The sequence below is a fragment of the Dendrobates tinctorius genome, unplaced genomic scaffold, assembly GCF_039654945.1.
Source record: "Dendrobates tinctorius isolate UK_male_01 unplaced genomic scaffold, ASM3965494v1 ptg000079l, whole genome shotgun sequence".
Taxonomy (NCBI): Eukaryota; Metazoa; Chordata; class Amphibia; order Anura; family Dendrobatidae; genus Dendrobates; species Dendrobates tinctorius.
Window position 1 is genome coordinate 22,397,605 of NW_027361747.1, and position 20,621 is coordinate 22,418,225.

Below are 20,621 nucleotides of genomic sequence, written 5' to 3' on the forward strand. Positions count from 1 at the left end.
TTACTGTTAATTTGCAATAGACTTTTACCCTGTGAGGAAGAGACTAGCTACTATAATATCTCCCATACTGACTACAGCACACAGAAAGTAATTCTTTTTCGTTAATCCTTTTTAGCATACTGACAGAATCACTATCATCATGTATTAGAAAATGCAGCAGCATTGAGCTGTCTGTATTTGAATCCAGCTATGGTGAAAGCTAAAAAACTTGCTAGTAAGGTCAGCACAATCTTTCTGCATTTCTCGCTCTACCAGTTTCCTTGGTGTACTCTTCATGGCTCTTCTCCACTCCCCATGTCCGGCGCATGCGCACTTGACGCTACACCTGGCAACTAATTTTTGCTGGTACAGAACGGTCTATTCCCAGTTGTGGGTCTCACGATATAGCGGCCATCTGTATGCCGGCGTCTGCAACCTGGCCTCTCCTCCGAATTGGGTGGTTACTTCTACACACCAGTTTTGGATTTAGGTATTAGTAGTCTTCTATAAATTTGTATATGCTGGGGATTTTGACATACTTCCCTGATGAAGCTGCCCTGTACAGCGATATACGTGGGGCTCTCCCCACACCCCTATTCCCTATTGTTTTGTGGACCCTTAGCCCATTTCTACTTGCTCCTTGCCTTTATTCAAACCGGCCTGGTAAATATTATCAGAGCTTTGGCCTTTTATTTGGTCCTTAGCCTCTTTTGGTTCAGGGGCTCTTATATAGCAATCTCATTTTTTTGCTATAGGCATGGATTATTCATCCCGGGTTTGGGCATTTATGACTTTCTAATGTATAGGGGTTCGCTGTTTTCTATTAAGCTATATTTGGACATTTGTACACATGTGTATGCTTCCTCTTGTTTTGACATAATTATTGCCTGATTTTTTAATGTGATATATACACATGGTCTCATATGCCAGTGTTATAGTGCAATAGGAGGTTGTATTATCATTATACATGTATATTGGGCCAAGGGTGTCGTGATTTGATTTTGTATGTGTTTTTAAATGGTTTTAAGATTTATTGTGTGTTGTTTCCCTAATAAATTGTGATTTATGTATTTGATATTCATTCAGGTGTGCAAACCATTTATTGCTTAGTCTTTTCTCTTTTTCAAATTCAAGGATCATGAACCTGACAGAGGGGAACCGCACAGCAGAAGACTATTGTGCTGAGTTTCGTCTGTGGTCTACTGAGGTCCTGTGGAGTGACGCAGTTCTCAGATGCCAAATCCTTAGGGGTCTTTCGGAGTCTCTAAAGGACGCTCTGGCTCTACATGCTCCACCTGGCTGTTTGGTGGAGGCCATGACTTAGGCTATCCCCATGGATTGGAGGATGCGAGAGAGACATGAAGTTCAACAAGAGATTACATGTTATCCAACTCGCCCGGTTCGTTCACCTAGGGGGGAACCTATGGTGGTTGGTGCTGCCAGTTCAAGGACTAATGAGAGGAGACGCCATTGGGAACTTGGACTTGGTTTCTATTGTGGCCGAGCTGGATATTTCTTAAAGGATTGCTTGTCACGATCTGCAGCAAACAAGCTATCAGGAAATGTCTAAGTCTGGGTGATTGTTGAGGAGGTTACTCAAAATTACAGGTATCCTTTCACTCCTCTAATAAAGTGTTGTTAAATGCTGAACTTCTTTTTCAAAATCAGTGCCTGTTCACATTTGCCTTTATTGACTGCGGATCTGCGGCTAAATTCATTGATTCAAAACTTGTTCTGAAGTTAGAGTTAGGTACATTTAAGCTAGAAAACCTTATTATGGCCATTGATAGAACACCGTTGCTCAGAAATCTGGTTCAGTTAGTTAAGGGTGGAGTTCACACTCAAGGTAGGTGTCTTCATATGGAATTAATCTCTTGTTATGTTTTGGACAATTTACCTGCTGGAATTGTGTTGGATAATCCTTAGTTGCGTATGCATAATCCGATTATTCACTGGAATCAGAGCGATATTGTCAAATGGGGTCCTTATCGTATTGAAAAATGTCTTAAACCTGTGCTTGTTTGCTCCGTTAGTCTGGAGGGTCTGCCGGAGTACTTGAAAGACTTCGGAGATGTTTATTCAGAAAAATGGTCAGAGATCTTCCCTCCTCACCATCCCTATGACTGTGCTATTAATCTCATTCCTAATGCCAAATTACCCAAGGCTTGCTTGTATAACTTGTCTGGCCCTGAGCGGTCAGCCATGAAAGTTTATATTAATGAAAGTTTTACAAAAAGGTCATATTCATCCTTTCTCATCGCCGGTAGCTGCCAGATTCTTTTTTGTTAACGAGAAAGATGGAGGTCTCCATGTCTGCCTGGATTTCCGAGAATTAAACAAAATAACGGTTAAAAATACTTACCCGCTTCCACTTATCCTCGATCTATATAACCAGCTTTCCGGGGCCACCTTCAAAGTGGGAGATAAGGTATGGCTATCCTCTAAGAATATTAGATTGAAGATGCCCTCGCTGAAGTTGGGTCCTAGATTCATTGGTCCATATGAAAATTCTGGAGGTGGTCAATCCAGTTGCCTTCCAATTAAAACTATCTCGGTCTTTACGTATTCCTAATGTGTTCCACAAATCATTGGTGAAGGAGTTTATTCCCCCTCCTCTGTCTTCCTCGCCCCCGCCACCTCCGGTTTCTATTGAGGGAAGCTTGGAATATGAGGTAGAAAGGATCATTGATTCCTGAATGGTTGAGAATTCCCTTCAATATCTGGTAGATTGGAAGGGGTGTACGGACCTGTGGAACGATCGTGGGTCCCAGTTCATTCTGTAAGGGCTGATCGGTTGGTCCGGACATTTCATCGGAGGTTTCCAGGGAAACTTGGGGGTCCAGTGGCCCGCCTTGAAGAGGGGTACTGTCACAATCTGTCACACTGTTCTTTTCTGCTATGTTACTTTTGTGTGGAGGCTGTAAGCCTGTTTTGGTTGTGCTAGGCTTGTGCTGCAATCATCTGTGTTCACTTCCCTTCATTAGTCCTCTAATTAAGCATGCTAGCTCTTCCATCCAGTGTCAATTGTACTCTTGCTTCTGCCTGTGTAAGACTAATCCCTCTGTGCTCAGTGCCTGACCCAGACAAACTTTATTTCCTTCCCGGACTTAGACTCTTTGCCTGTGACATGGCTTCTCTTGTGTCTGCTCCCTGTAAACTGTCTTGTCTTTCAGGCTTTCCTGACCTTAACTCATGAATTGGATTTTGTCTTTGACTACCCCTTGTTGCACTGTGCCATTTCCTGGACCTGACCTCAGATTGTTTGACCTCCCTTTACTTATCCAGTAAGTAGTATATATTATTGTCATCCGTTATTGTAGTCTTTCTCTCCACTTCTGGGACTAATATTTGCTATAGTGACTCACATCACAGGTGAGTAATTTAACCCCTCAAAAAATTTTAACGCTTTTTGGCAGTGTTTTATAACATCAAAATGTACCACATAGCACGTTATGCTAAATGGGTGAGTAATTGAATGCAGAAAATTTTTTTATTCTTTTTGGGAGAGCTATTTCTCACAGAAATATAGCACAAAGGATGTATTATTCTATTGATGACACTATAGTAAATCTTTTGCACCGAAAAGAGCATATGGTCACTTGTAGCACCTACTGTATATAATTAGTAACGGACTGTGAAGCAGCCCTTTCTTGAGCCTGTATTCTACCACTCTTCCTGCTCCTGCAACGGTTCCTAGACTAAATGCACAATACATCTGATACAAACAGCAAAGCACAATATTAGACCTTAGAAGGGCTGTTAGTATGATGGTTCAGCATAAGCACCAGTATCAACACTAAAGAACTCAGATTAGTTTAACAGCACACACAGGCCTGGACAAGCACTCTTTCCATCCAATAAAAACTGACCCTGAGCTGCGCAAGCCGAGTGTGGCTGTGCCTGTACTTTTATACCCATGATGATGTAATACGGCCAGTCAATCACAGTAATGCCACTACAAAGATGGCTATGGCATTACAGTGACTGACAGGCAATCCCTACATGCTTAGTGACTATGTAACAGGCACCAAACATGCAGGGAGGGGATTCGAGTTTTAAATCGAGTATCATCCAACGCTCACCAAGTAACGAGCATTTCAGAACAACCAGAAATTCGAGTAATATCTGAATATCACCGAGCACATTCGTTCATCCCTAGTTATTACTTATTTAGAGGTAATTGATGAAACTGGAATACCTATTATATTAACTTAAAACAAAATGTTGTCTCATTATTGTACAATTTTAATGATGTAGCTTTGTGCCACACATTTTGTCTTTGGTTCTGCCACAGGCATAAGGAACTTGTTATGATTGCATATATCCAAATTTATCCATTCTGACGAATGGAATAGTGTTTAGCAATCATCTTAAAAGATCTGCATTATTTTATTTTTGCTTTTAAACTACACAAGGTTTGGAGGCAAACTTAAAGAGTAAAAAATAAATTATATTTGTGGCACAGCATTAGACTTCTCCTTTACATAGCACTCCCTAGACAGTTAGATAGGAGTCTAATGTATAAATTTTATATTCAAATGATGTTACAAACAATCTGACAGCATAACAATTTGGTGCCTTTGTTGACATTGTTCTAATCTCTGCTTGATACTATTTGAACGTCAGTATTAGATATTTTCTTCTGGGCTTAAAAAAAATGTGAATAGTTTATTGAAATGTTAATTGTCAAAGTGACATTATAGAACAGGACTAATTTTTATTAAATACTTAAAGGAAATTAAGTGTCTGTAAATGGGTAGAAGGGCAAAATGAGCAATTGTGAGTACACAGTGCTATATAATATGATGATTGCCGTATGCTAAGAGGATGAAACATTTGATGGGAGTGCCTCTTTTAGGCACACAATGTGAAAAACAATTACAAACCTACACAACACAGCGTGAACATGCCAATTGGTGTAAGACTTGAATACTGCGCTATAAACCCCAACACGAAAGCCTACAAGGCTTATGTGATGAAAATATCAAACCACCAGACCTAAATAAGTATGTTGTACTTGTAGCTCACACAAACTAATCAAGTCATAATAAAAAATTGCAGCGAGTTAACCTGAAAAAGTAGGTTCACTTACCGATAAATAGGAATGAGCAAGCCAAATATAAGTCAATGGGGACTCGAACTTTGCTACTGTGAAATGACTCTAAAATGGTCATAGTAAGTGTTAGGGGGCTGCAAAAGGAAGCAAAATTGGGGTACGAACAGGATAAATGCCTTGCAAGCAAATATGGATTGGAAAATTACTTAAAATAACATAGGATAAAAAAAAACTATCTTGAACCAGGAGGTCCAAGTGGAGGAGTGGAGCAGTGCCCACCGTGTGTAGTTTACTGCAGTTGTTAATAAATAAATAAATAAAGTTGAAAACAAAGTAGATCCTCCCTATCTAATATATAAAGCTCAAAGTGTGTATGTATGTGTGTATGTATGTATGTGTGTGTGTGTGTATGTGTGTATGTCCGGGATAGGCATCCGCACCGTCGCAGCTACAGCCACAAAATTTGGCACAGTCACACGTCTGGACCCCGAGAGCGTCCTAAGCTATGTTGTGAGGCAAAATTTTAACCCCGCGCATTCCAATTCACCAAACAATTTTGCCCCCGTCTACATACTGTGGGGAAAAGTGTGTGTGCGTCAAGCCCCGCCCCTCATTATGATGTCACAATGCCCCTATTTGCACACTGGGGAAGCAGTGTGTGCATGTCAAGCCCCGCCCCTCATTATGATGTCACAATGGTTGCCATGGCGACGCTGATGTCATCAAAGGTTGCAAGCCCTGCCGCCGCTCATTATGATGTCATAATGGTTGACTATGAGATGGAGGATGTGTGATGGGTATATGGGCACCGGACTATGGGATGGAGGATATGTATGATGGGTATATGGGAACGGGACTATGGGATGGGGAATGTGTGATGGGTATATGGGCACTGGACTATTGGATGGCGGATATGTATATGGGCACGGGACTATGAGATGGAGGATGTGTGATGGGTATATGGGCACGGGACTATGGGATGGAGGATGTGTGATGGGTATATGGGCACTGGACTATGGGATGGAGGAAATGTATGACAGGTATATGGGCACGGGACTATGGGATGGCGGATATGTATATGGGCACAGGACTATGGGATGGAGGATGTGTGATGGGTATATGGGCACAGGACTATGGGATGGAGGATGTGTGATGGGTGTATGGGCACTGGACTATGGGATGGAGGATATGTATGACGGTATATGGGCATGGGACTATGAGATAGCGGATATGTATGATGGGTATATGGGCACGGGACTATGGGATGGAGGATATGTATGATGGGTATATGGGCACGGGACTATGAGATGAAGGATGTGTGATGGGTATATGGGCACTCGACTATGGGATGGTGAATATGTATGATGGGTATATGGGCACGGGACTATGGGATGGAGAATATGTATGATGGGTATATGGGCATGGGACTATGGGATGGAGAATATGTATGATGGGTATATGGGCACTTGACTATGGGATGGAGGATGTATGATGGGTATATGGGCACGGGACTATGGGATGGAGGATATGTATGATGGGTATATGGGCATGGGACTATGGGATGGAGGATGTGTGATGGGTATATGGGCACTCGACTATGGGATGGAGGATATGTATGATGGGTATATGGGCACGGGCCTATGGGATCATGGATATGTATGATAGGTATATGGGTACGGGACTATGGGATAGAGGATAATTATAATTTTCTATAACCACAGTTAGTTACTGTGCCCGGGCAGCGCCGGGCTCTTCAGCTAGTTTTTAATAACCATCCAAGGAAAATCAGACAGTTGTCGGCTGGTTTTACTAGTTTGGAAAGGGCCAATATCTAATGAGCTTCCCAACTTATTAATATCAGCTATCTGTTTTGTCTTTGCTGGTTATTAACAATGGGGAGACACAAAAAATGACGTGGGACCCTCCCCTATTTTTAACAACGATCTAATGCAAAACAAAAGCATTTTTTTCCGTCAGTTGCCTAGATTATTTTTGCTTATTTCATCAAAATGTTTTTTGCTGCTCCGGAATATGTGCCATTACTTTTATTACCTTTATCTAATATATAAAGCTCAAAGTGTGTATGTATGTGTGTATGTATGTATGTGTGTGTGTGTGTGTGTGTATGTGTGTATGTCCGGGATAGGCATCCGCACCGTCGCAGCTACAGCCACAAAATTTGGCACAGTCACACGTCTGGACCCCGAGAGCGTCCTAAGCTATGTTGTGAGGTGAAATTTTAACCCCGCGAGTTCCAATTGACCAAACAATTTTGCCCCCTTCTACATACTGGGGAAAAAGTGTGTGCGCGTCAAGCCCCGCCCCTCATTTTGATGTCACAATGCCCCTATTTGCATACTGGGGAAGCAGTGTGTGCGTGTCAGGCCCCGCCCCTCATTATGATGTCACAATGGTTGCCATGGCGACGCTGATGTCATCATAGGTTGCAAGCCCTGCCGCCGCTCATTATGATGTCATAATGGTTGACTATGGGATGGAGGATGTGTGATGGGTATATGGGCACCGGACTATGGGATGGAGGATATGTATTACGGGTATATGGGCTCAGGACTATGGTATGGCGGATGTGTATGACGGGTATATGGGCACTGGACTATGGAATGGAGGATATGTATGACGGGTATATGGGCATGGGACTATGGGATGGCGGATATGTATATGGGCACGGGACTATGGGATGGAGGATGTGTGATGGGTATATGGGCACTTGACTATGGGATGGAGGATATGTTTGACGGGTATATGGGCACGGGACTATGGGATGGCGGATATGTATATGGGCACGGGACTATGGGATGGAGGATGTGTGATGGGTATATGGGCACTGGACTATGGGATGGAAGATATGTATGATGGGCATAAGGGCATGGGACTATGACATGAAGGATGTGTGATGGGTATATGGGCACTCGACTATGGGATGGCGAATATGTATGATGGGTATATGGGCATGGGACTATGGGATGGAGAATATGTATGATGGGTATATGGGCACTTGACTATGGGATGGAGGATATGTTTGACGGGTATATGGGCACGGGACTATGGGATGGCGGATATGTATATGGGCACGGGATTATGGGATGGAGGATGTGTGATGGGTATATGGGCACTGGACTATGGGATGGAGGATATGTATGACAGGTATATGGGCACGGGACTATGAGATGGTGGATATGTATGATGGGTATATGGGCACGGGACTATGGGATGGAGGATATGTATGATGGGTATATGGGCATGGGACTATGAGATGAACGATGTATGATGGGTATATGGGCACTCGACTATGGGATGGAGGATATGTATGATGGGTATATGAGCACGGGCCTATGGGATCGTGGATATGTATGATGGGTATATGGGCAAGGGACTATGGGATGGAGGATAATTATAATTTGCTATAACTAACCACAGTTAGTTACTATGCCCGGGCAGCGCCGGGCTCTTCAGCTAGTCTAATATATAAAGCTCAAAGTGTGTATGTATGTGTATATGTATGTATGTGTGTGTGTGTGTGTGTGTGTATGTGTGTATGTCCGGGATAGGCATCCGCACCGTCGCAGCTACTGCCACAAAATTTGGCACAGTCACACATCTGGACCCCGAGAGCGTCCTAAGCTATGTTGTGAGGCGAAATTTTAACCCCACTCGTTCCAATTCACCAAACAATTTTGCCCCTATCTACATACTGGGGGAAAAAGTGTGTGCGCGTCAAGCCCCGCCCCTCATTATGATGTCATAATGCCCCTATTTGCATACTGGGGAAGCAGTGTGTGCGTATCAAGCCCCACCCCTAATTATGATGTCACAATGGTTGCCATGACGACGCTGATGTTGTCATAGGTTGCAAGCCCTGCCGCCGCTCATTATGATGTCATAATTGTTGACTATGGAATGGAGGATGTGTGATGGGTATATGGGCACCAGACTATGGGATGGAGGATATGTATGATGGGTATATGGGAACGGGACTATGGGATGGGGGATGTGTGATGGGTATATGGGCACTGGACTATGGGATGGCGGATATGTATATGGGCACGGGACTATGAGATGGAGGATGTGTGATGGGTATATGGGCACGGGACTATGGGATGGAGGATGTGTGATGGGTATATGGGCACTGGACTATGGGATGGAGGATATGTATGACGGTATATGGGCACTGGACTATGAGATGAAGGATGTGTGATGGGTATATGGGCACTCGACTATGGGATGGTGAATATGTATGATGGGTATATGGGCACGGGACTATGGGATGGAGAATATGTATGATGGGTATATGGGCATGGGACTATGTGATGGAGAATAGGTATGATGGGTATATGGGCACTCGACTATGGGATGGAGGATGTATGATGGGTATATGGGCACGGGACTATGGGATGGAGGATATGTATGATGGGTATATGGGCATGGGACTATGAGATGGAGAATATGTATGATGGGTATATGGGCATGGGACTATGAGATGGAGAATATGTATGATGGGTATATGGACATGGGACTATGGGATGGAGGATGTGTGATGGGTATATGGGCACTCGACTATGGGATGGAGGATATGTATGATGGGTATATGGGCACGGGCCTATGGGATCGTGGATATGTATGATGGGTATATGGCCACGGGACTATGGGATGGAGAATATGTATGATGGGTATATGGGCATGGGACTATGGGATGGAGAATATGTATGATGGGTATATGGGCACTCGACTGTGGGATGGAGGATGTATGATGGGTATATGGGCACGGGACTATGGGATGGAGGATATGTATGATGGGTATATGGGCATGGGACTATGAGATGGAAAATATGTATGATGGGTATATGGACATGGGACTATGGGATGGAGGATGTGTGATGGGTATATGGGCACTCGACTATGGGATGGAGGATATGTATGATGGGTATATGGGCACGGGCCTATAGGATCGTGGATATGTATGATGGGTATATGGGCACGGGACTATGGGATGGGGGATAATTATAATTTTCTATAACCACAGTTAGTTACTATGCCCGGGCAGCGCCGGGCTGTTCAGCTAGTTTATATTATAAATTTGTTCCGATATACGTTTTTAGAACTTCCTTGCTGTATATCCCAAATAGTCTACATTACATTTGGTACATGTTATATGCATAGTATATTATATAACGGGTGTTAGAATGTATGAATGAATTAATTTTACATTATTTTGTGGCAACTTTATTGTTTTTTTGTTTTTCTGTGTATTGGCACATATTACATTTATTTTCCCCACATTTAGAAAAGCCTTTCTGTGATAACCATAATTTTTTTATTATATTATTCTCTATATAGACATGGTTGCAGCATGTTTCCTAAACATAAACCTTTTTGCCACCATTCTAAAACCATTTTTAAATATTTTATTTAAAGTGTAATCTTGTTACTATATAGGTAGATATGCAGTGATTATTTGCTTTTTTTATTAAAATGTGAGCTATAAGGGTCACTAAATGTTAGTAAATGAATTTTATTTCTGGAGTTATTGCTGTTTTCTTTTATTATTTTTTCTTACTATTAATTCTGTCCTTGTTTTTGTTGAACATTTATTATATGCTTCTTATATATTGTTTGGATAATATTCTTTTTTTATTAGTCAGTCCTTAATATTACTACTTTATTATTTCAATTTGTACTGGTTGTAACATTCTTTTTCCTCCTAAAAATTCACATTAAGGGGTTGCTTTTAATTGGAGATGATTGAGTATTTCAATATTCAGTTCCAATTATGATTCCCAATTTTGCAATATTTGCCAAATTATTCGTCGAAAATAGACGAACGCCATTGGAGTCAATGTGAGGCAAAAACAAACACATACACAACACCTTCAAATGGGCCCAAAAGCTGCCAAATGACATAAAAAACGCCAGGAAGTGGCCTCAATTGACCCACAGTACAAATTTTAGAATTACATGGCAGCAATCAGCCATGCATGAGGTATTAGGGTCTGAGCCAGCATTTACAGCTGTGAATTGAACTTCAAATTTAGAAGAGGTGGGTGAGGCATCGGTCTAGGCCTGCTGTGCTGGGAGCCCTGATACCACATGAAAAAGCTCAACTAGGAGTCTCCATATTTACCGAATTTAGCATCAGAAACCACTAATGTGGCATCAATTTCAGTAGAGTACAACTAATATAGTTGGTCTGATGCCTCTTCCACTACAGCTAACCCAGCAGATGGAGACCTAATCAGAAGTCTTCAAATTAAAAAAAATTAGGGGCAGACACCAGGAAAGTGGCATCATTTGACCAAGAGTGCAAATAATATAATTATTAATATTATTTATTATTCTAGAGCCATTTATTCCATGGCACTTTACATGTGAAAAGGGGTCACCCACTGTACAAGAAGAGAGAGGATCCTGCCTACGAGAGTACACAAACAAGGGATGGGTGAGGATATAAGGGCAAGGGTACAGCTGGTTGTGCAGCAGTATTGTGGAGCAAGGGTTACTGCAGATGGTACGCTTGTCGGAAGAAATGGGTCTTCAGCTTCCTTTTCAAGATTTCCATGGTAGGCGAGAGTTTGATGTGTTGGGGTAGAGAGTTCCACAGTACGAGAGATGCACGGGACAAATCTTGCATGCAATTATTGCAAGAAGAGATATGAGGGAAGGAGATCTTGTAAGGATGGGAAGTTGTGTGCAGGTTAGTGCAAGAAGACTAGGTCACTGATGTATGTAGGAGACAGGTTTTCGATTTCTTTTTATGCCAAAGTTATGCTTTTCAACTGTTCCCTCTGGCAATGGGGAACCAGCAAAGGGGAAAAGCTAAAGGAAAAGCGGGGTGACAGGTGGATTAGTCCGCCAGCAGAGTTTAGGATAGATTGAAGGGGTGCGAGAGTGGTAGAAGGTAGGCCACAGAGCAGAAGGTTGAGGTAGGAGATGATGAGAGTGTGCACTAGTGTTTTTGTTGATTCCTGTCTGAGGAATGTGTGGATCCCAGATACTTTTTGCAGTTGGAGTTGGCAGCAAGTGGAACAAGGCTTGGATCTGACATTTGAAGGAGAGATCAGAGTTAAGCTTGTAGGACTGGGGAAAGTGGGCAGCCATTGACTTTGATTGATAGGTCAGTTGGGGGGATGATTGACATGGTGGAAAGATGATGAATTTGGTTTTACCCAAGCTAAGTTTCAGAAATCTAGCTGAGAAGAAAGATGAAATAGCTGACACACTTTCTGAGATTCTGGTTAGTAAGGAGGTGATAATAGGTCCAGAGAGGTACATCTGTGTGTCATCAGCATAGAAGTGATACTGAAATCTATGATCCTATCAGCTGTCACAGGCCGAAGGTGTAGATGGAGAAGAGGAAGGTGTGATGCTAGTCACTACTCACAGACAGGCCGTGAGGCAGAAGAGTCAGATGGTCTGATGTCAATACCGAAGGAGTACGTACATAACCAAGGGAAAAGACAAAGGCGTAATTCAGGTCACAGCCAAGGGTCAATAACAAGAGATAGCGGATCAAAAGCCGAAGGACAAGCCAAACGGGTAGTCAGAACATGGTCCAAAGGGTTAGGCAGCAGAAGATCATAACTCAGAGCAAGAGAATCAGGCTAACACTCACCAAGAAGCTAAAACTACATCTGGCAGAGATCAGGGGCAGACAACTCAGTAAAGTAGCTATGCGATTACCAGAACACTGAACACCTACAGTGTCACAGATTGGAGGGCAGATCGTTCAATCAAGGCACTGACAGCCCATCCGCTGGGGTGTGTGGGACTTTATGCATGGTGATCCACCCATGAACCAATCCTCTCTCCCAAGGCTCCTATACCTGCCACTATGGCCCTTAATGGGGGTGGAAAAATGTTCCTTGGGAAGAACATGGTAGATGGGAGCTACAGGGTATTCAACATATAGGTATTCTGCTAGTTTTTTTTTTTATTGCTCCTGTATATAAACCTTCCTGTATTAAATCATCCAGTAATTTATTGTAAACCTGTGTAGAAAAACTTTATATGATAACCTAACTTGTGGAGAGAGAAAAGCTCTGTCAGAAATTAAAAACAATCAAGATCTCCTTGTCTGCCAAGCGGATACGGATAAGGGGGTCACAATTGTATTACTGAATGCAGATTTATACAAAAAACTGATATTGGAAGATTTAGAAAATACTTTTACATATATGGAATTGAACAGTAATCCTACACAGGTTTACAATAAATTACTGCATGACTTAATACAGGAAGGTTTATATACAGGAGCAATAAATAAAAAACTAGCAGAATACCTATATTATTATTATTATTATTATTATTATTATTATTATTATTATTTATATAGCGCCGTTAATTCCATGATGCTGTACATGAGAAGGAGGGTTACATTCAAATTTAGAGATATCGTTAACAGTAAACAAATTTACAATGACGGACTGGTGGGATACTTTCTACGGGATAGTGGGAAGAGACAGAAGGTCAGGGGTGCAGCAGCTCTGGTGGTGATGAGGCGGTAGCTCAGGCGGTCGTGAGGTGGCAGAATGGTCATTGCAGGCTGAAAGCTTTCCTGAAAAGATGGGTTTTCAGGCTCCGTTTGAAGGATCCGAGGATGGTGGATAATCGGCATGGCATTCCAGAGGATAGGGGATATTCGGGGATAGGGGATATATGTTGATATGTTGAACACCCTGTAGTTCCCATCTAACATGCTCTTCCCAAGGTTCATAAGAACATTTTTCCACCCTCATTAAGGCACATAGTGGCAGGTATAGGCAGGGCCGGTGTCAGCACCCGGCGCACCCGGGCAAGTGCCGGAGCCCTGGCGAGACGGGGTACCCACCGCCGCCACACCCCCCCATGCATGACCCCATCCTTCGCCCTCTCCGAGAGCCACCGCAGTGAGTCATCGCTAGGCTTATGTTCTCTTCTGGCACAGGACCTGTGATGAGGTCACAGGAGGGGAGAAGTCAGTGGTCACATGATCAGAAGTGTGTCTGCAGGACAGTTTATGCGTGGAGTCAGGAGGGGTTTACAGGTGGCATGTAGCGTGTGGGGTCAGGAGGGGTTTACAGGGGGAATGTAGCATGTGGGGTCAGGAGGGGTTTACAGGAAGAATGTAGTGTGTGGGGTCAGGAGGGGTTTACAGAGGGAATGTAGCAGAGCCGTATGTGTATGGAGCAGAGCTGTGTGTGTATGGAGCAGAGCTCTGTGTTTATGGAGCAGAGCTGTGTGTGTACGAGGTGTACGGAGCAGAGCTGTGTGTGTATGGTGCAGAGCTGTGTGTATACGGAGCGGAGCCATGTGTGTATGAAGCAGAGCCATGTGTGTATGGAGCACAGCTGTGTGAGTACGAGGAGTACGGAGCCGAGGCGTGTGTGTACGGAGCGGAGCCACATGTGTATGAGTGTGTGAGGTGTGTGGAGCCGTGTGTGTACGAGGTGTACGGAGTGGAGCCATGTGTGTACAAGCAGTACGGAGCGGATCCCGGAGCCATGTGTGTACGAGGTGTACGGAGCGGAGCCGGATGTGTGCGAGGTGTACGGAGCGGAGCCCGGAGCCATGTGAGTACAAGGTGTACGAAGCGGAACCGGATGTGTACGGAGTGGAGCCGCGTGTGTATGAGGTGTACGGAGCGGAGCTGCGTGTGTACGAGGTGTACGGAGAGGAGCCGCATGTGTACGAGGTGTACGGAGCGGAGCCGGATGTGTACGGAGCAGAGCCGTGTGTGTACGAGGTGTACGGAACGGAGCCCTGTGTGTAAAGTGTACGAAGCTGAGCCATGTGTTTACAGAGCGGAGCAGAGCCTAGTGTGTATGGAGTGAAACCGCATGTGTATGGAGCAGAGCCGTGTGTGTACAAGGTGTACGGAGCAGAGCCATGTGTGTAAGAGGTGTATGGAGTGTACGAGGTGTACAGAGTGGAGCCCGGAACCATGTGTGTGCGAGGTGTACAGAGCGGAGCCGGATGTGTACGAGATGTACGGAGCAGAGCCTGGAGCCATGTGTGTACGAAGTGTACAGAGCGGAGCCGGATTTGTATGAGGTGGACAGAGCAGAGCTGCGTGTGTATGAGGTGTACGGAGCGGAGCCGGATGTGTACGGAGCAGAGCCGTGTGTGTGCGAGGTGTACGGAAGGGGGCCCTGTGTGTAAAGTGTACAGAGCTAAGCCGTGTGTTTACAGAGCGGAGCAGAGCCGAGTGTGTATGGAGTGAAACAGCGTGTGTATGGAGCAGAGTTGTGTGTGTACAAAGTGTATGGAGCGGAGCCGTGTGTGTACAAGGCGTGCAAACTGGAACCATGTGTGTATTAGGTGTGTGGAGCTGTGCGTGTATGAGGTATATGGTGGGGAGCATTCATAACTCCCAAACGCCCCGGATCCAGCGGGACAGTGACAATTTTAAGAGAAAGACTGCCCCAGCCGGGAGCTTACTTTTCCCGCAGACACAGGATTACACAGCGGAGCCCCAAAGAGCACGTTAAAACTCGCATGTGACGGTCTACCGGAAGTGACAGGCTGGAACTGATCAGAAATGAGGTCATTTCGGGAGGAGATTTTGACAGAACCTTGGAGGCACTTCTGTTATGATTGGGACACCGAGGAGGAAAGCAAGACCAAGCCAAGCCACAGAACACCAGAGAGGTTGGTAACTAAGCAAATTGCAGACCCCTGATCCTATCCACACAACTAGCAGTAGCCGTTGAGCATACCTACGATGATCCTAGATGCCTCGACAGAGCTGGAGAACTAAATAAGCCTAAAGGAAGAAAGGGGAAATCTAAACTGCCCCAGAGCAGACCCCAAAGGAATAGATAGCCGCCAAACATATATTGTCGGTGAGACAAGATGGAAACACAAACGCAGGTAGGAAAATAGACTGAGCAAACGATGGGGCCCACACTAACTAGACAGGACAGGAAAGGAAAGACTCTGTCTGCAATCACGCAAAAAACCCTGAAAAAAATGCCTAACACGTCTGATAGAAAAATACTGAAGTCACTAGACTTCGCCCACTATATCAGCACTCTGGTACATTCTGAAAGCAGAGCAAAAAGAGGCCAATCTAATAAGGGACAAAAACAAACTGGCACAAACAGTAACATAAGGATGGAAATTCAGCACAGCCCCAGCCAGGGCTGGCTGACCACACAAAACTGATATAGACAAAACCAAATCAAATGAGAACAATAGCAAAAGAACACTTAGCTTGAGCATGCAGGGACTGAGCTGGAAACTAAGACCTCAGGAGGCAGGAAAAAATCACCAGCAGGGATAGAGGGAGTCGGCTGTCTTAAATCCAGTCAGAAACTCCAGATCTCCAGTCATCCTCCTCATCATCAGGTGGCAGGCCTCTGTTAATTAGATCATCTCCATTACCTCCAGTAGCCACCAGAGGGAGCCCGGAAAGAGAACCAGCCCCAATGCCTTCACTAGTAACCAAAGGTAGGCCTGAAATCGAATTCACCACACACTTCAGGGAATGCTTCAGATCAATCACCGTGTCCTCCAACAGCGCAAACAGCGGGATCGCCTTGGAATAGGGGATGCCAGCCATGTGAGCGGATCATGATATGTCCTGCATTGGGAGGCTCATGTGGGCACTACAATGGGAGCTGGGCTGCTATGATATCTTTATAGAATATTTCTTTCTTTCTCTGTTTCTTTCTCTCTCTTTTCTTTCTTTCTTTCTCTTTCTTTCTCTCTCTCTGTTCTTTCTTTCTTTCTTTCTTTCCCATCTTTCTTTCTCTCTCTCTGTTCTTCCTTCTTTCCCCTCTTTCTTTCTCTCTCTATTCCTAACCCTCTTTCTTTCTCTCTACCACTCTGTTCTTTCTTTCTTTCTTTCTCTCTCTATTCTTTCTCTCTCTCTGCTCTTTCTTTCCTCCCTTTCTTTCTTTCTTTCTTTCTTTCTTTCTCTCTGTTCTTTCTCTCTGTTCTTTCTTTCCCCTCTTTCTCTCTGTTCTTTCTTTCTTTCCCCTCTTTCTTTCTTTCTCTCTGTTCTTTCTTTTGCTCTGTTCTTTCTTTCTGTTCTTTCTCTCTCTCTGTTCTTTCTTTCCTCTCTTTCTCTTTCTCTGATCTTTCTTTCTCTCTCTGATTTTTCTTTCTCTCTGTTCTTTCTTTTTCGCTATCTGTTCTTTCCCATCTTTCTTTCTGTCTCTCTGTTCTTTCTTTCTCCTCTTTCTTTCTCTGTTCTTTCTTTCTATCCCCTCTTTCTTTCTGTTCCTTCCCCTCTTTCTTTCTCTCCACCTCTCTGTTCTTTCTTTCTTTCCCCTCTTTCTTTTCTTCTCTGTTCTTTTTTCTGTCCACTCTTTCTTTCTCTCTCCCTCTCTGTTCTTTTTTCCCCTCTTTCTTTCTTTCTTTCTTTCTCTCTCTATTCTTTTTTTCTGTCCACTCTTTTTTTCTCTCTGTTCTTTCTTTCTTTCCCCCTCTCTGTTCTTTTTTTTTCTTTCCCCTCTTTCTTTCTCTCTGTTCTTTCTTTACCCTCTTTCTTTCTGTTTCTCTGTTCCTTCTTTCACTCTGTTCTTGCTTTCTTTCTTTCTTTATTCTTTCTCTTTCTTCCCCCTCTTTCTTTCTTGCTCTAATCTTTCTTTCTTTCTCTCTGTGTTCTTACTTTCTTTCTCTCTGTTCTTTCTTTCCCTTCTTTCTTTCTTTCTGTTTTCTCTCTCTGTGTTCTTTCTCTCTCTCTGTTCTTTCTTTCTCATCTTTCTTTCATACGTACACTACTAATCAATAGCCTCCTTCACATGAACATGTTTTGCCACAGAGCGTGTGTCTGTGTGGATCACTTGCGTGTCCGTGTGATCCACACAGAGACAAGTCCGTTTTTGGCAGGCACCACGGATGCCACATGACATTAATTGTGGTATGTGTTAAAGGGGGGGCACACTGAGACTCTTTTGCCCGGGGCCCTCAAAACCTGGAGCCGGCCCTGGGTATAGGAGCCTTGGGAGAGAGGATTGGTTCATGGGTGGATCACTATCTACAGCCGTCAGTCATGGATACACCAAACTATATTAAAGATATGAAATTTTTACCAGGGATTTTTGAGACATATAATTGGAATAAAGATTATAGTTGATCATCATGTGATCATCCTTCAATATCTCATAATATAGCTATGTCAACTCTATCTTATCATTTAGACAGCTTCAGCTCATATGATACAGTTACCAAGGATTTTTTTCTATCTGCCACCAATTTTTTATTGAAACCTAGCTATTTCAGTTTTGATAACAGGTATTTCCTTAAAAAAAACTGGCGTAAGCATGGGGGCTAAATGTTGTCCAATGTTAGCTAACTTGGTGATGGCAAGATGGGAGGAATTATTTCTTTATAATAAGGATAACCCTTATAAGAACAATATAATGTGGTTTGGTAGATTCATAGATGATCTGTAGTTTATATGGAAAGGCACACAATCTGAGGGCATATAATTTGTGTATTATTTAAACTTGAATAATTTTAATTTCAAATTCACCTATTTTTTGTTAAGGATAATATTAATTTCTTAGATCTGAAACTGATGGCTAATAGGGAACTATCTAGTGTTTTCATCAGTCCTTATAGAAAACCCACGGCGAGCAATAGTATACTTGTTCTGTCCTCTCTAAATGAAGCAGAATTCATGTAGCTTATACAGGAAGCTAAACCACTATTCCGGGGTCCAATAAGAAGATTGTAGGTTGAATCTGTGCTTTATTGAACGCGATGGTATATTGGCATGGTGAAACTACAAACAAAACATATATGCATACAATCAATACTGGGTTCATCAGGGATTCATATATACATAATACATCTTCTGCACTTATAGCTGTCAGGCCCGCCAAGTCTGTTATGCCGCATGAACCCTGGAGCAGTGTGCACGCGCACCGAACTATCATGCCCGCCATGTCTGTTATGCCGCATGACCCCTGGAGCAGTGTGCACGCGCACCGAACTATCATGCCCGCCATGTCTGGTATGCCGCATGACTCCTGGAGTGGTGTGCACGCGTACCTTACTTTCATGCCCGCCATGTTTGGTATGCCGCATTACTCCTGGAGCAGTGTGCACGCGCACCAAACTATCATGCCCGCCATGTCTGGTATGCCGCATGACTCCTGGAGCAGTGTGCACATGCACTGAACTATCATGCCCGTTATGTCTTATGCTGCAAGATCCCTGGAGAAGTGTGCACACGCACCTCATGATTGTTATGCTGCAAGATGCCTGGAGCAGTGTGCACGCGCGCCTCATCTCATGGCTGCTCGTCATTGCCAGTGCGCATGTGTGCTTTACCTCATGGCTGCACGCCATTGCTGGGTGACCATCCATCTCTGCTTTGCCTGCAGCGATCCTCTCTATGATTCTGGAGGCCCTGATCATGTGGTCCTCTCTATGGTCTTGGAGGATCTGAACCGGAAGTCCTTCCCTGGTCCTGACTCGGATGTGCAGGTGCTAATGCCCTATATCAGACCGCCCCTTCCTATGGTCGGGGCCTGAGTATTGTGTTGCTTCTCTGCATGGCTGCTTGGTCTGCTGGGTCGCTCCCTGTATTCTGTGCCCCTGCCCTCTGCCCTGTTCTTCGTCTCTGCACACGCTCTGTACTTGTACTCTGCCTCTTGTCCCGTGCCTTATCTTGTGTTGTCTCTCGTGCTGTGTTTGTCCTTGTTATTCTTAGACTTGTAGTACTTCCTCTGTTCTCTGCCTTAGCTTGTTTTGCTATGTCTCGCCTTAGCTATTCTTAGACTTGTAGTCCTTCCTCTGTTCTCTGCCTTGCCTGTTTCGCCATGTCTGGCCTTTGCTATTCTGAGCCTTGTAGTACTTCCACGGACTTTGTCTCTGCCTGGTTTTCCTTACTCTGCCCTATGGTGCTCTCTTGCACATTCCATGTCTAGTCTCAAGGTTCTGCCTTGACCCGGCTCTGGGTGTCGGCCTACGCTCCACTGCTAGACTCTGTCCTATCGTGCTCTCTAGCACATTTCATGGCTAGTCTCAAGGTTGTCCCTTGATCTGACTCTGGGCTTTGGCCTACGCTCCGCTGCTAGCCCTATACTCTCTCTGACCCCGCTCTGTGCTTCTGCCTATGTTCTGCTCCTTGTTCTGTGCCTTGCCTAGCTTTGCCTTGTTTCTTGCCTTGCCTTGACTTGTTTCTTTGTGTGCCCTTTGCATGCGCCTGGCCTTCCTAGCCTCCTTCTGTGGCTCAGCCGTGCCCGCCCTAGCCATGCCCACCTGCTTGTGCCTCAGCCGTGCTCGTTGGCCAGTGACAGCTGTGTCACCTGTTATGCCTCAGCCGGGTTTGCCTCAGTCTTGCCCGTCTGTCTGTGCCTCAGCCCGACCAGCTAGCCAGTGCCCCAGATGTGCTCTCTGTGCTTCCTTGCACCCACACTGTCTCTGCACTGTGCGTTGCGTGCCCTCTTAGCACTCACAGGCCATGGCCTGCTTCTTGGCATACCTCTCCGTGCTTCTCTAAAGTACGCGCAGGTCTTGCCATGTACCCTGTCATGCCCTCTTGCACATACAGGTTCTAGCCTGAACCCTGTCATGCCCCCTTGCACGCACAGGCCCTAGCCTGAACCCTGGCGTGTCTCCTAGCATGCACAGGCCC